This window comes from Pristis pectinata, chromosome 13 (assembly GCF_009764475.1).
Source record: "Pristis pectinata isolate sPriPec2 chromosome 13, sPriPec2.1.pri, whole genome shotgun sequence".
Classification (NCBI taxonomy): Eukaryota; Metazoa; Chordata; class Chondrichthyes; order Rhinopristiformes; family Pristidae; genus Pristis; species Pristis pectinata.
This window is the reverse complement of record NC_067417.1, coordinates 44651465-44667836: the sequence shown is the minus strand read 5'-3', so window position 1 is coordinate 44667836 and position 16372 is coordinate 44651465.

The following is a 16372-nucleotide window of genomic DNA, read 5'->3' as shown; positions in this document are numbered from 1 at the left end:
AGTAATCTGCTGCTCTTCTGAAAGATTTCATGGATCATGCTTCTGCCAATGAAAGACGAGGGAGCTTTTACATCTGTACAAGCTGGTTAGTCAAAAAATGTGTCCCCATTGCTCATGAGGGTGTTCCAATGTCACAGGAAATCAACTGTTTGGTTGTGATAACCTTTCATAATTTTAATACACTTTTTCTATAAATAAAAATAAAATCAGTCTTTCAATAGTAAAAAAAACAAAACCACCTTCTACAGTTGGCCTTCGCTTCAGAACCGTATTCGCATTCCGTATAAAAATCACTTTCAAATAACGAACTGGATATTATTGCAACATTTATCAAATAAAAGGGAAAAACTTCTTCTGTATATAAGGCAGTTTGAAGAGTTTTGTCGGTCCAAACACACGTAACTACTTGTTAAATCTTATGGTTTTGCTTGCACCTTTATGCTGGGATTTGTGGTCAGTCCAAACCACTCAGTGGAATTAGAAGGAAGAGATAGATCCTGTTTTTTGCCCGCTTTCTGTAGATGAACTCCCAAAATCTGGATGCCCCTGTGCTGCGTTTCGGTGCTGCAGTCTCCACTGTGATCTACCAATTCATGTTGATAATCAAAGTCTAATCTTGCCTCAAAGCAAACAGAGTCTCAAATCATAAACTATAAACGTTTTGAAAGTTTTCTCAGCCGTCTCCGTAATTAGATGTTGCCTTTGTCTTAAGTCTCTGCAGCCATAAAGCTCCGTATAGCCTTCTTTTCGGTAAAGTCAATAGAGTCAGCATAAATTTGCCGGGTCCACAAATTATCGTGACGAAAAAGTACACCACCTTTGAGTCGAGCAGATTGAATGCACTTGGTACGAATTCTGCGGCAAACATGGTTTGGAAATGATGCATTATGGCAGACAGAAGAGTCAAAGTGGGCCCTAAGTCCAATGCAAAGAATTTATAACCTCACCCGGACTTCAAAACTTATTTTCTTTATCTTTCCTTCTCTCAAAACATTGAAATATTAACTACTTATATGATGTGTCGTCATTATGAAGCTTGGCGTCAGGAAAAGAATTCCCCTTTATTCTGCACTCCCAATGTGAGGGGCCGCTTGCCAAATTGTCAATTATTCTCAGCTGAAAGGGATAATGTTTATTTTCGGAATTTATGTAGTGTCATCAAATTTATCAGATAATGTCTTCCAATAAAAAAAGTGATGACCTTGTTATATCATAAGAAAGAGCTCATGAAGGGCAATTAGGAATGGAGAATTAACTCATGGCTCAGCCTATGAAGCCCACATACATTGAATACTTGAAAACGTGATGGAACGGACTTTTATTTGTGTAGTTATTTGATGCTCGCTTCTGGTCCAGAGTACTTGATTGTCCTTTAGTATGTTAGCCATGTTGTCGCACTTGTGCTCAGAGAACAAAAACAGTGCCGACTTATATCCGGCCTAAGACGTAATGACAGAAATATATTTGAGTATTTGCTGATAGTTCCGGTGTGTATATTTTACCGATGTGGATCTCTTATTAAGAGTTCCAGACGGATTTGACAGCTTACCATAGGAGCTTATGTTAACGGACCCGAGAACTTTGGGATTGGAGTTAATTTATTGGCTTGAATAGGGAACTACTTAGGCGTTAGGAGCCAAGAGAATCGGATACCTAGTACGTAGTCAAGCTGGCAACAATCAGGCTGTCATAAAGTCTTTAAATAGGTCGACACAAAATTGGAATAGTGTTACCTGGCTTAATCTACCTGACTGGGAAACTGAGGACAGTGATCAGCTGCACAGATTCATATTTTACTAATGACAACGGGTAAAGCAATTTCACTGACAATGAGGCCTGTAGCAATAAAATAGTACAGTGCCAAGATGGTAGCTTGCAATATTTGTTTGCAGAAATGACAGCCAAATTGAAATTCAATGGAATATTTGCATCCATTACTTTATTAGGAGAAGGATAAAGTATTCCATGATTTTCCTGGTTTGACTTCAACTGGAATATGTTTTCCATCCTGGCCGTCATGCTATAGGGCAGATGGAGAAGGAGGAAAAAAGTATACTTGAACGAAGTGAAGAACGTCAGGAAATTTGAGGGATTCGAGAATCCGGTACCATTCTGTGGACAACAAAGACGGTCAGAGAGAATGTTTCACGTTGTCAATATGATGAAAATCATGCTCGTGTAACTACAGAGAAAATGGTTGCTGAGGCAGAGAATGTGGTAATAATGAACTTAAGATGATTGGCAAAGTAGCCAGAGATGCCGGATATTCGGAAGTGTGTTACAGTCCAGTCCTGGCCTGTTATTACGAACAGTGACCTGATTTGGTCCACGGAATTTGGTATTTAAGGGACTTCTAATCTAACAGTAAACTGAATGTTTTGATTGTACCGCCTCACTTTGATTAAAATATATTTTCTCTTTGTAAATAAAAACTATGTATAATTTTTACTTATTTTGTCCCTACCCTTCCGCTTGCACTTATCAACACATATTTCAAGCGAGCGACCTCGTTTCCATGACATTGAAATGTCTGGGTGTAGATACCAACATTTGACTAAAGTTAAAATTGCACTCAGTAGCTCCTAGCTGGAAAGAGAAAATGTCCAGATGTATTAACCCTAATTGCCGTTCTAGTGATATCGCAGGTCGTTGCGTGGTCTCGAGGAATGAGAAGTTAACGAAACCTCAAGTGCAGGGAATTGTCCCCATATTGAGCTGGTACATGAAGAAGTAGCCACGATGTTGCGTTGAAAGAACGTCCGCGGCTCTGGTACGAATAGTCATTTTTTTAATAGAATAGAAATCGAAGGGTTGATGAATGCTATCGAAAAAGATTTTGTGAATGCAGCATCCCGGGTGTGACCGGGAAAGCATTATACCTCATTTAGAAAATTAAGATGGGTGGGGTGTAGAACTCCTGCTTACCAGCCGGTCCAAATAGACCTAAACTTGAAACGCCGTAATCTGTCTTAGTCATGTGATATCCTACGTCATGGTCAAACATTGCACATATTTCCTCCGGAAATCCTATTTCTTACACAAACCATTGAGTACACTGCTCTCATTGCAGGAAGTAATCAAGTTTATTTTGCAATATGTCACCCAAAGTTACAGTTCGCTACATAGTTCTTCTGGGTACAGTCTGGCAAAGTAAGCTTAACTAGATAGACTGTTCTTGAATGACAATTTATATTTTAGAAAATGACAGTTACGCACAGCAATTTGAAACTATTTTCCCCCATTCACTCCTTGCGGTTTCTTCATTGTTTTGTATTTTTCCTCCATCGGTACTTTTTCTTTGTCCAGTGCATGCAACTGTTTTCACCGCTCGTTGTTTATTTTCTGGCAGCCACGATTATAACTTCGAACAAAGTGGATCAATCCCCTGAACGCTTGGATGTCGCCGTCGGTGCCAAAGTTACCATGTTGTGTAGATTCCCCATGTCACAGGATATTGCTGATGTCTATTAGAAGAAAGAAGGTGAGAAGACATTCATAGAACGAGACAGCAGAATTCAATTTGACGTAAAGAAAACCAGCAGTAGATTTACTATCCTGAATGTGAGTTTCGCAGACTCCGGGATGTATTACTGCAAAGTTAAACATAAGCAAAAATATATAGAGAGTGAAAGTGGCTCCTGGATCAATGTGTTAGGTGAGTATGTTTGTTCTGAATCTAATTTCATCTCTCTGCAATACAAGTAAATGGTGAGAACAATATGAAACGCCATTGATTTAAAATCCGTGAGAAAAGATTTCTTTTTATACGTTAAAAATACTATTATAGAGGATGGAAATCCGAAGTTAAACAGAACGTACTGGAAATACTCATTACGAACAAATTTGTTCGGTTCAACGTTTCGTGTTTCTCCGAGCTCTTTTGTCCATTGGCATTGATGTAGCCCTGTCGATTAACTGATGCCCAGTTTCAGCTAGTACCAACGATAAGTTTTGACATTATCGTTGCCGAGATACGCAAATTTGCATGAAATCCAAGGAAGTAATTTTGAACTGAGGTTAGATTTTTTGGAGGCAAGATGTTAAGAAAATATTGATGTTAATATGAAAGTCTGTTGTAGGATGAACAGATTTCTCGTCCCCCAGGAAGGATAATGGGATCAATATTATTATCTCTTTTCTACAACAGGTCTGTTTAAAATACAACTACTCCACATCAATAGGTAATTTTTTACAAGCTCCGAAGAACAACCGGTCAGCGATCTATCTGGTGACCCGTTTCAAATTGCCGATCCGACGTTGGAAATCATAAATCCTCTCCTGCTAAAATCTGTAAATGAGGCCGTCAAAAAGACCATTCAAGAGAGAGATATGTTAGGGCTAGAAACCAAAGGATAGGGACTTGCTGACAAATAGAATTGAAGCGCATATCATCCACCGTCTAATTGAACGACGAAGCGGCTTAGAGGGTTAAATGTCTTTTTGTTATTTCTCCATCTGCCGGCTGACTGGAACTGACGTTTCACCCTACCGTACTTGCAAACCTTTCACAAAGGATCTGGTAACTCATTGAGAGATGTAATATGATTCTTAGCGTCAGGGTGTCCGACTCCGGGACTTGTTTTTGAACATCTGATAAACTCATAATTCAACAGAACAGTCGCTTCTCCTTCCAGTGAAACACCAAATGTAGCCCAAGTGGATGTAGATCCATTTTCGTTAATCCCAAAATAGCATTTCTCTGTGTAGGATTTGTGGAGAGAGAAACGGAGCTTGTTCTGTTCCTCGTTTTGTGCTTCTCGTAACTGTCAATTCCTTTGACGTCGGTAGACCTCTGCCAGTTCAATGTCACCCATTTTCTGCTACAGACTAAATGCATTCAAGGACGAATGCGCTTCGACTTGACTTCCCATTTTTGTTCCTACATTGGATGTTGTGACTTACCAGTCGACGCATCCAATGCATGAAAATGTTTTAGTCCTCTGTTCCCTTTCTGGAGAAAGCTCTTGTGGAGAAAGTTTATGATCGGAAATCTCCATCCCAGGCACTTAAATTATTGGGACCGAATTCTAATCGCTTTGTGCAATTTCTTCCTATTTCCAGACTATAGAAGTCTGTAATATTTCGATTATTATAACTCAGGTTTTGCAAGAAAAATCCAAAATGCCCGGTTTTGAATAAACACAACAGGCTGCTTCCAAACCCAATCGCACGTTAAAGCTGACAGTTCATTCAGAATAGATCTCCTCTTTCGTATGCTATCAATGCTTAGGTTCGCCCTCTTTGTGAATTGTCCGAAATTAAGCTGTCGTATTGACGTCCAGTGAGTAATAATGTATAAAATAAAGACAAATACTAAAGCGTGAAAAAAACAATGCAGGGGTAACTAAAGTAAAACGTAATGGTGTGATCCGATTCGGCGGAGAGACAAAAGAGAATATGTTCCTTGAAATACAAAATATAAAGAAAATCTTCAATATAACCATTTTTGTTCATTAAGCTCCGCCAAGCCCCTTGAAAGTTGTTGCTGTTGAAGGATTTTCCTTTCCTCGGAAACTCGTGTGTAAAACCGTTGCCTTCTATCCGGAGAAATTAGAAATTGTCTGGAGAAGAAATAACGTGGAAATTCTCACCGGAATAGAAAACCTGAAAAACAGGAACGAGAACGGTTCGTACGAGGTTTCCAGTTTTTTGGAAATAACGCAGCCTGTCAGGGCCGACGATGTTTACATCTGCCTGGTGTCGCACGTCTCGCTCACGCTGCCCGTCAGTTTCACCTGCATTGTCGAGCGAGGTAGGAAAGGAATCGTTAAGTGAGGCAGCGGGATAGATCGAACAGGCTTTAGAAATGTGGTTGGGCAGCTTTTCAAATACAGGGAGAAGGGAGGAATGTGAACAGTATTTATGCGCAATGCAAATTATTGAAAATCTATTACAGCATTCTCTCTCATTTTTTGGGGAAATTCGGAGTAAGATGAATTTAAAAATATATAGTTCCACTAATGTTGAAATCTCGCAGAGCATTTAGCAAAGAGTGGTGGGAAGCAAACTTTGAATGCCAGGGCGCAAAGGGAATAACCGGGAAGGGTACCTAGACATTGAGGGAAAGATGAAAAATATTCGAATAGAATTTCCAGAAACTGAAGACGCGGTAGTTAATCTTCCAATGGAACGAGTGCGTAAGCAGTAGTCAGAATTGGAGAAGCTACAGCTTCTGCATACATAGGTTCTAGTATATGCGAGCAAGTATAGATGTAATGGGCGGCATGGATCCTGGTCTGAGTTTTGCGTGACGTCTGGCTCATCAAAGGTAGAACCTGAGGAGATGAAAAAATAGGAGATTGTTTTTTCAAAAAATATGTTTTGAGGCTTGTAAATGATATGCAGAGAGTTACAGCGTGCAGGTGTCAACCCAAAGCTCAACATACATGTGCACTGTGTAATTAGGAAGACAAGTTATAAGTTGTTTTAACTAGCCCTAATACATCACCAAGGGCAATTGCAATCGCATGGCGGTTGTTACGACCAGTCTACGAGTTGAGAGATCGGTTTTGTACTCCGTACATATGGAAAGATGTTATTGACTTGGAGGTGGTGCAGCACAGGTTCAATTGACTGATTCTATAGTCTTAAGATGCTCTACGACGAGACGTCGAGTGGTATGATTCTCATCTTACTGGAACAAAGAATAAACAAAGCGATCTCACTGAAACAGGTATGATTCCGGAGAGACTCCAGGGTAAGATGTTAAGTGGCCATTTGCCCTGGCCTGAAGCAGGTTTATAGTGAAGATAACAAGTCGGGTTTACAAGACGGAGATGAGGCATTTCTCTGCCTTGGGTGTGTGTACATCGTTGTAATCTCCACCTTGGAAAAGTACCTGTGTGCAGTCCTTAAATATATTCAAGAGTGAAATTGGTAGATGTTTGGACAATCAGAGAATCGAGGGATATTAACGTCAGACACAGAAGGGGACTTTAAAGAGGACGAAACACAAGCCCGTAAAATGGACCAATGGGGCAAATCTTCCAGTCCCATTTATGTTTCGACGGTTCATTCACAGTTGCACATGTCCATCATTCTTACACATTCTCTTTTAAATCCTACATAATTGACTGCCATTGCGTTCCTCCACTTTCTACACATGGTGCATTCAGCACCCTAATCTATAAACTTTGGGATTCTCTCTCCAGTTCCCGAGGTCTCATTACCTCTCCTTAAAGCACTCGTTTAACTCTATATTTTTCACCTTGCATTTGGTCATCTATCCCAGTGTAAAATTATGATTGTGGGTACTCCATAAAAATGTCTTGTGGGGTCCTAATATGCTTAACATACTGAGTGGAAACAAATTGTCCTTCTTCGGCACTAGTACCTGTAACATCATTCTAAGATAAAAACAAAACTCTTCCTAATCTTAATAAACAACTCCCATGTGCTTGGAGACACAATGTAATGTGAAATGTTTTCTCAAAAAATTTCATCACTAACTTGCAATTAGTGTCTTTGATTATTCTTACAGTCCTTCGATTATTCGTTTATCTGCCGCAAGAATGCATTTTCAACCATCTAGAATTCTAACGATTTAAAGACACTGTTGAATTGCTCTGCCTTGTTGACGCCAAGAGCGTTTATCTGTTTATAGATGTATAAATAATTCACAGTCTCTTATTTCTCTGTTGGTTTATAAGCCACTAATACGGAATTGATTCTCGGATGTGCATTGGGCTTATTGGCAATTTTCGTTATGCTTATAATTCTAATAAGACTCAGACTAAAATCATCGCATGGTAAGGATCATAATCATTTACAAAGTATTTTCATTTCTATAGTTAAAAAGGGAAACAAAATGCGTTAATTGTATTCAACTTCAGAGGAATAAAAGGCATTTATAAAATAAAACTGGATCTTATTGACAACTGTCAGTGATAACAGAAATTGGATCTTAAAATTGAATTATTTCACCTTCCCAATCGAAATATTCACTGATCTACCGCAATAAATTTTCACCTAGAATTCTTTATGTTTTGAATTTTTTAAATAAATGGCTCCTCGGGATTATAAGCAAAGCAATGTCGTGTAGATCTAGACTTTAATTGGTGTTGAAAGCATTGGCAATAGATTTTACATCCTGCTGTGAGTTTAGATTTTGAGGCTCATTTCCAGTTTATGGAACTGTATGAGCCTCACCACCATCAGTCCTAAATTTCTTCTTATGATAACTTGCACAATCACCAACTGATGGCACCGTTGCCTGAGCCGAGTAAACTTGAGCGAGAACAAAGGATTTAGGAAAGGTCCACGCAAGGAAGAACACGTCCTCTATTCCCAGGCAGAGCCGAAAAATTGGCGTGAATAAAATATAAAATAAACACTGTGTTAATAAAGGTAATTTTACAACTCTATAGAAACATGAATGCAATTTTCACTTTGTACGACAGTGTTAAGTGCGTGATACTGGATCTCCATTTATGGGAATAAATGGACATTGGGGACTGAGTAACGCCACTATACTACTGAAATTATTGTTCCTTTCTTTGTTCCGGTTTGTTTTAGTGTAGATTGCTCAGAAATATAATTTCCAATTTTAATAATCAATAGACAAAGCAAGAAACTGAGAAAAGAGAAACCGACACAGCAATCATAACCAGAGTCACGAAAAACTAGCCATGTCATGTCATGACCCGGGATAACAGAGTGAGATATGCATTCATATTATTCACGGAAATACTGGAGTCGTGACAAAGCGGAAGACCGTAATGCATCAGAGAACAAAGTACTCAGATTTATCAAGTATGCGGTGTCAACTGATCTCCGCCAAGGTGCAGCAATCCAAGGGCCAGCCGAAAATTATTGATGTGTCGGCAAGCTTCCGCCTTGGAACAAACCCCATGTGGTCAGGAAGTCAAGATTGTCATCAGCGATCTGACACAAATTACTCAAAATGGCACTTTGCAATGCTTGTATCCAAAATATTTAATACCGTTAATGCTATTGTAAATAGTAACCTGCCTTTTTAACTTGATTGCACTAATGTTCGCATAAAACAAGATAGACTGCCGTTCTTCAACGGAACAAGAAGGTTCCTGGCTTTAAAATTCAATATGAAGCAAAAAAAATAAAACCGTAGGAAAATTTAATTTTAAATCTTTTTAAGTTGGCATCAATTTCAAAATGTGAACTGATAAATATTATTTTCAAATTCATTGCTCCGCCCAGTCATTGTATGAGGTACTAACCGCCGATGTTGAATTACTTTCACAGATTAAATGAAGCGAAGCTGACAAACTGACTTCCGCCGCTCTGCAGCATCCCAACTCAAATAAGCCATCAGTATCTTACCAGAACACAAACGTTAGTATACGCAGGTGTAAATATTTCAAGGAAAGCGAAAAACTAAGAGTTGCAGCAGAGCTCGCTCTTGTGGAGTAACAATGAGCGTAGGTCTAAGGAACTGTTTCGTTTCATCTATAACATCCCGACAAAGGAATGACGATCGATATCACAGCTGCAAAAGTAGGATGTGAAGTCCTCGTTTTGCCTTCGACGTGCTGAGAAACCAGCAGAATTTGGCACTGACACTGACAGTGAACAAGAATAGAAACTAAAAACACTGTGACGCTGGAGGAACGCAGCAGGCCAGGCAGCATCCGTGGAGAAAAGCAGGCAGTCGACGTCAGTCCTGAGGAAGGGTCCTGACCCAATCAATTTATAGATTTCCTCCTTAAATAACCCCAAACATTTAACGCCCACGACCGTCCAGGAGAATAATGCCGAAAAACCAATACGGTCTGCGGAAAGAAAGATGTTCTGTCCTCATTTTTAAATGTAACTTTCTATGCAGAGAGCAGGGACAGCTTTGAACAAGCGTCCAATTAAAATAAAATAGTCTTGCTCACTTCTGCCAGCTTTGAAATGAGAACAATATAGATCGTGTGGTGTAACAATATTTCTCAATGCCTCCTGTGATAACCCGTACCTGAAGCATATCTCTATGCCTATTGATTCAATGTGTCAATTCATTAATTATTATTTAAATAAAATCCATGTCGTTTAAATCATTCCACGGCTTGAAATCTATCATTTGCGGTAAAATGCACCTGCATTGACGCAATATAGAAAGGGAAATCTCTGGCACCCAGGAGATGAGCGACTTGTAGCTTTCCATATATAATTGTTACAACCTGCGCTGAAGCAGTACCAACAGAAAATGCATTTTTGGTCCCATTGCAGCGAATCTTTTACAGCTAATTTAACCACGTGATTAGAAAGATGCAAGTGTACACATTATTGGAAAGCAGGTTCGTATGGTAGAGTCAGGTGTACAGATCTATCATCGCTTAGAATATTGGCGTTTAGAAACCAAGATCAGTTTTTGTTTATGTTGACTGCCCAATATTTGCGTGGCCTGTGTTCAACAAGATAGGCGTATTAATACTGGTGCAGAAGTACAGGTCTGAATGATAGAGTAGTGTGGGCACCAAGTTATTTTGCATTTTGATATTGTAAAATAGGTCTGGGCGGTGGGAGGAGGTGGTGCGGGATTGGGTGCAACGGCATGTGAGAAGGACGTCGGGAGAGAAAGAAATCGGATATCTGACAACGCAGAGCCACACCAATTCCCTGAAACAAAATTTGCAGTTCAGAGAAAACGGTGAAAAAAATATCATAGTATATGGATGTAAGGTAGGAGTACGCTACTTACGTCTCCTCTACCGTCCATTAAGCTCATGGCTGATCTAACTGTAACCATAGCTTTGCATTCTCGCCTCCATGATAATCATTCACCCTCATTGCCTTTCAAGGACGCACTCATCTGATAGATGGCAAGGATGGGTATCCTTTTGCCCATGATCACGCATCCAGATCACTTTGCATCTCAGAGCTCTGCAAACTTTCAGTTTAAAAATAATATGTTCTTTTAGTTATTTTCATGTCAAGGTGGGCAATGTCATCTTATTCTCATATTACCAGATCGTGGCTTGTTCACTTTTCATGTCCACTGCTTCGAGTATCCATGAAAAAAGTACAAACATTATAGAGTAATAGAGTCATAGAGCAACACAGCACGGCTACAGGCCCTTCGGCCCAACGAGTCCATGCCGACCATGGTGCCCACCCATCCAGTTGCACTTTCCTGCGTTCGGCCCTCTAAGCCCCGTCCCTGCATGTACCTATCCAAGTGTTTTATTAAATGAGACAATTGTACCTGCCTCAACCACTTCTTCTGGCAGTTCGTTCCATATACTCACCATCCTCTGCGTGAAAAAGTTGCCCTTCAAGTCCCTTTTAAATCTTTCCCCTCTCAACCTAAATCTGCGCCCCCTAGTTTTGGACTCCCCTACCCTGGAGAAAATACTGCTATCATCCAACTTATCAATTCCCCTCATAATTTCATAAACCTCCATATGATCACCCCTCATTCTCCAACGCTCCAAGGAATGAAGACCTATAACTGGGGCCCTCTAGCCCTGGCAACATCCTTGTAAAAGCTTTCTGCATTCTTTCCAGTTTAACCATGTCTTTCCTATAACAGGGTGACCAAAACTGTGCACAGTACTCCAAGTGCGGCCTCACCAACGACTTATACAACTGCAACATGATATCCCAACTCCTGTACTCAGTGCCTTTACTGATGAAGGCCAGCGTGCTAAACGCCTTTTTCACCGCGCTCTCTACCTGTGACGCTACTTTCAACGAAAGTTGGTCATTAGTTTGTCATTCATCTCAATGCCAAGGTCACATAGGGAGAACAGTGCAGCAAACCATTGTGAAATACTTGGGATATTTTCCATGTTTAACACGAAGTGCTTGTCACTACTTATTTATTGCAAGCTCGCCTCAACATTACTTCAGACTTGTAACCTTAATTGATAAAGTTGCAGAATGTCCATCATTAGCAGTGTTAAATAATACAATCCAGGGCACTGAAGCTGGAACAGAAGTATGTCTATGCTGTGCCCATCATTTTTCAGAACTAAAGTGTCAGTAGAGTCAGTGGCAGATTGAAGACAAATAATATAATGACGTACAGTAGTAAACGGGTCAAGATTTTCAAAACATCTGTAAAATTCAGAGAGTTGCATGCAACTGCAAAATCGCCAAATTATGGTACCCCAGCCATCTGTAGGTGGAAAGGTCAGGATAGGACCGGTCCTCTAATTGTCGCTTTCTTTATGATAACTCTCAAATATTAACTCTTAGGGTCGCTGAGAAGGAACTCGAATAATTGCTTATATATTGCGATAGGAAATATAAAACAGCCACCACCCCACCCCGTTCTATCTTGCAGTCTTCTTTATTCAGGTCTGCATCCTTTTTTGAAGATTGCTCTTCAGTTTACTTCCACTAGAATATCAGGCAGTGCATTCTAGATACATTTAATGATCATTGTTATTAATAACCAGTTGTTTATGTTGGACATTACATTTGTTTTAAAAGTTTGATTGCACTTCGCTTCACTGATGACATCGATGTTATTAATGTAGAGGGATAATAACGAAAGGTCGTTACTGCTATGACAGGCACATTTCCTCTCTAGTTCCTTAAAGATAATTGATCACCAATGGCACTCATTGAACCCCCGCAGCCCTTCAGGAGAAGGTATATCCAAAATGCAATCCAGATCCAGACATGCTGAAGAAACAGTTGTGTAGTTCTAAGTCAGCGTGCGTGGCATACAGGGCAGGCAGACTCAAACGCGAATGGAATGAATCGGTGTTTATGCAGGTGAATTGGGTGTCAATCAGTTGCTTTGCGTTGGATGGTATCGACCATATTAAGGGTGGTTGGAACTGAATTTCTGTAGCCCAGTGAAAGCTAAATATTCATAGATCTTCCTTGAACATAGCCACTCTGGAATTATGAAAAGGAAGTGAATTTTACAAATCTCCTCGATGTTTCCAGCTTATAGCGAGCAGAATAAATAAGGTTGAACAGGTTTATGAGGGGCATTAACTTTCAGAAAGCCTTCCATGAGGAGCAACAGAGACTTTTTTCAATAAAAAATTAGCGCACGGAATTGGGGATACTTCACTGGCTGGATAAGGAATTGGATAGCAGGGAGAAACCAGAGATTAGGAATGACCAGGTTACTTTGGGGTTGGGAGGCGATGAGTAGTGGGGTGCCGCTGAGTTCCCAGTCTACATTGTTGATATGGTTGATGTGGGCAGGTGTAAACTTTCCGTGTTTGATAATGATACAAATTCTGGTAACAATGTGGATTGGGAGAAAGATACATAGAGACTTCAGGGGGCGAAACAAAATAGTTACCTGAATGGCTGATGTAATAGCAAATGGAGAAAGTCCGAGTTCATCCACTTCGGTAGAAAAGATAGGATGGTGCAGATTTTTTTCAAGAGTTGCGAGACTGAAAGGGAGCTCGGTGTCCTCTTCTATGAATTATTTAAAACTGACTATGTATGACATGTTAATGTGAACTTTGATGTATGCAGATTCTTCAAGCAATTATAAGGTCATCAGGATGTTGCTCTTTATTGCAACACGACGTAAAAGATTTGGAGATGCCCTGCTCCAAATACATCGCACACTTGTAACACCACATTTGAAATATTGAGCAGAAATCTGTACTTTCTACCTAAGATATATAGGTGGGTACATGGGATGCAGTTAAGGTTCCACCTGAAGGGATCAGAGATAACAGACTCAACATAAGGAGCAGGTCATTCAAGACTGAGATAAGAAGTTTATTTATCCAGAGGGCAGTGAACTGATGGAATTGTCTACCTAAGCAGGCTGCGCAGAACAGCTACTGAGTATATCCAATACAGTCCATGATATTTTTTTCAGATATTAAAGCAATCGACGGATATGGAATTAGTGCAGAATAGTGGTCCTGGGTTAATTTATCTTCCATGATCTTGCTGATGGCGGATTCAAACCGGGGGCTGAATCGCCTACTCCTTCTCTTTTAATATAACCGTAATGGTGAATGTGCTACCGCGGGGAAGATTTGAAGAGAATTCCATAGATATTATAAGTGTAAATTTGACAAGTAGGGTAGAGGAAAGAAAACAAGATTGTGCTGATAAGCTTCGACTGAGAGAGATTGGGATCGTAAGCACCGGCATGGAGGAACTATGCCGAACGCCTTGTTCTGTTGGAATATCGTTGGAATATTCAACAACCATCGAAATAACAGGCAAATTAATAATTCAACTGTAACTCTTAATGAAACCTGGAAAAGAAACCAAACCGAAATTGAAGAGGAAGCCAAGAATGCCCATTTAGAGTTATATAACATATTTGTAGTAGAAACATCTTCAAACACCCCAAGCGTGAAGAAAAGGAGATTGTGTTTCAGTTGTATTGCGCGTAGGTGATAACACATCTGGAACAGTGTGCACAGCACTAATTCACCTATTCCATGAAGAAGGCAAATGAGTTGCAGGCTGTTCATTGAAGGTTTACTGGACTGATAAATGGAATGAGGGGGTTGTCTATTGAGAAAAGGTTGGACAGGATAGCCTTCTATCCGCTGGATTTTAAAGAGTGTGAGGGACCTTGATACAAAAATTAAAGATGCTGATAGGTTTTGATAAATTAGCTGTGCAGGAGATGAGTTCTGGAGAAGTTAGTGCTTAACAAACAATGGGTAGCCCATTTAAGACAGATCTGGAACAAATTATTTTTTCTCAGAAGGCCGTAAGCTTTTTCAATGCCCTTCATCAAAGACCAATGGAAGCAAAATCTTTGAACATTTTTAAGGCGAGGATAGATAGGATCTTCATAAGCAAGAGAGTGTAATGTCCCAAGAATGTACTGGAATGTGGAATGGAAGTAACAGTCTGATCAGCTTTTATTTTATTAAACTGTGGACGAAGCTCGAGGGGCCGAGTGGCCTATCCCTGGCCCTAATTCACATGTTTGCATGCTCAGAGTAATATATCCAATGACGCAATTATCTATAAGAAGGGCAAAACCAACAGCTTAATTAAAAGACGGGCTTTAAAATATAATCTCTAAAGAAGTAAGAGGATACAGTGCCAAGCCCATTCACGCAGACAATTTTAAGACATATGGTATCGGCAATGAAAATCCAAAAGAAAAAGCCGTATGTGCTTGACATCTGAAATAAAAGTGGTAAATGTTGCAAAAGCTCAGCAGGTCAGGCAGCGTCTGCGGAAAGAGAAACGGTCAGCCTTTCGGTCTGAGCCCATCATCATAAATGGAAAAGAGAGAAAACATGTTATTTTTTTGGAGGAGAGAATGTGGAGAAGGCAGTACAAAATAAAGGGATTGTCTCTGAGAGGATGAGTCGCAAAGGCTTGAAGGGAGCAGCTACCAGTATATTAAGTTTTTTCGTCTGTGTAATGTGTTAATAACATAGCTGTGACACCTGCCCAGAAGGTCAGATTGTTAATTAGGATAAGATAAACTGAGCCAAGATGGTGTAAAAAACGTCAAATGAAGAATGCTGTTAACTCAGCATGTCATATGTTGAAAGGACATCAGCGTTCCAGGTGAGGGACTCTTCATCAGAATTGAGGAAGAGAGAAACAAGCCAGCGAATGTAGCAGAGAAGTTGCAGGAAGTGATAGGTGTAAAAGGGGGAATTTATCTAATAAAATCATGTGCCAGGTTGGATCATGTTAAGCTATGTTTTGCTAATCTGGTTCTGGCCTCCTGGGAGAGAGAGGAAAAGCAAAACGAATGCCAGACAAAAACAATTTTATATACCCAGGAAGAAAGACCTAGTTATCTAAAGGTGGAGAATTGTGTATTGAGTTCACGAGGTTGACACATGTCCAGAAGATGAGGTGTTGCTCCTCCAGCCTATGTTGAGGCTCATTGAAATAAAGCAGGAGTCCACGAACAGAAAGATCAGAGCGGGAATGCAATTTGAATTAAACTGGCAAGCAGCTAGAGGCTCGGGGTCACTCTTACAGGCTGGACCTCAGGTGATCCAGAAAATGATCATCCAATCTTCGCTGGGTTTCTCCAATATAGGGTTGGCCGCATTGTGAACACTGAATGCAGATTGGAAGAAGTTCAAGCGAATCGATGCTTCGCCTGGAAAGACAGTTTGTGTCCATGAATGTGGGAAGTGAAAATCTGAAAGGAAAATTGTTGCATGGGAAAGTGGAATACGACGATGAGTAAAAGGTAAGAATGAAAGAGAGGATCAAAGGGTCGCAATGAGAGCGATCCCTCCGAAGTGCTGTAAAGGGGTAGGGGCATGTTTTTTTTTATGGTGCTGGAATATTGTTGAAGTTGGCCGAAAATGCGAAGAACGATCCGTTAAATTAGAATGCTGGGAGGATGGATGGTAAAACCATGGGATCCCTTCTTGCTCTGTCCAGGAAGAGAAGGAGTGAGAGCACAGGTGCTGGAAGTGTATGTGACAATGCCGGTTCAAGGGAGTTATCCTGCACTGCCATGTGTGCATGCGCT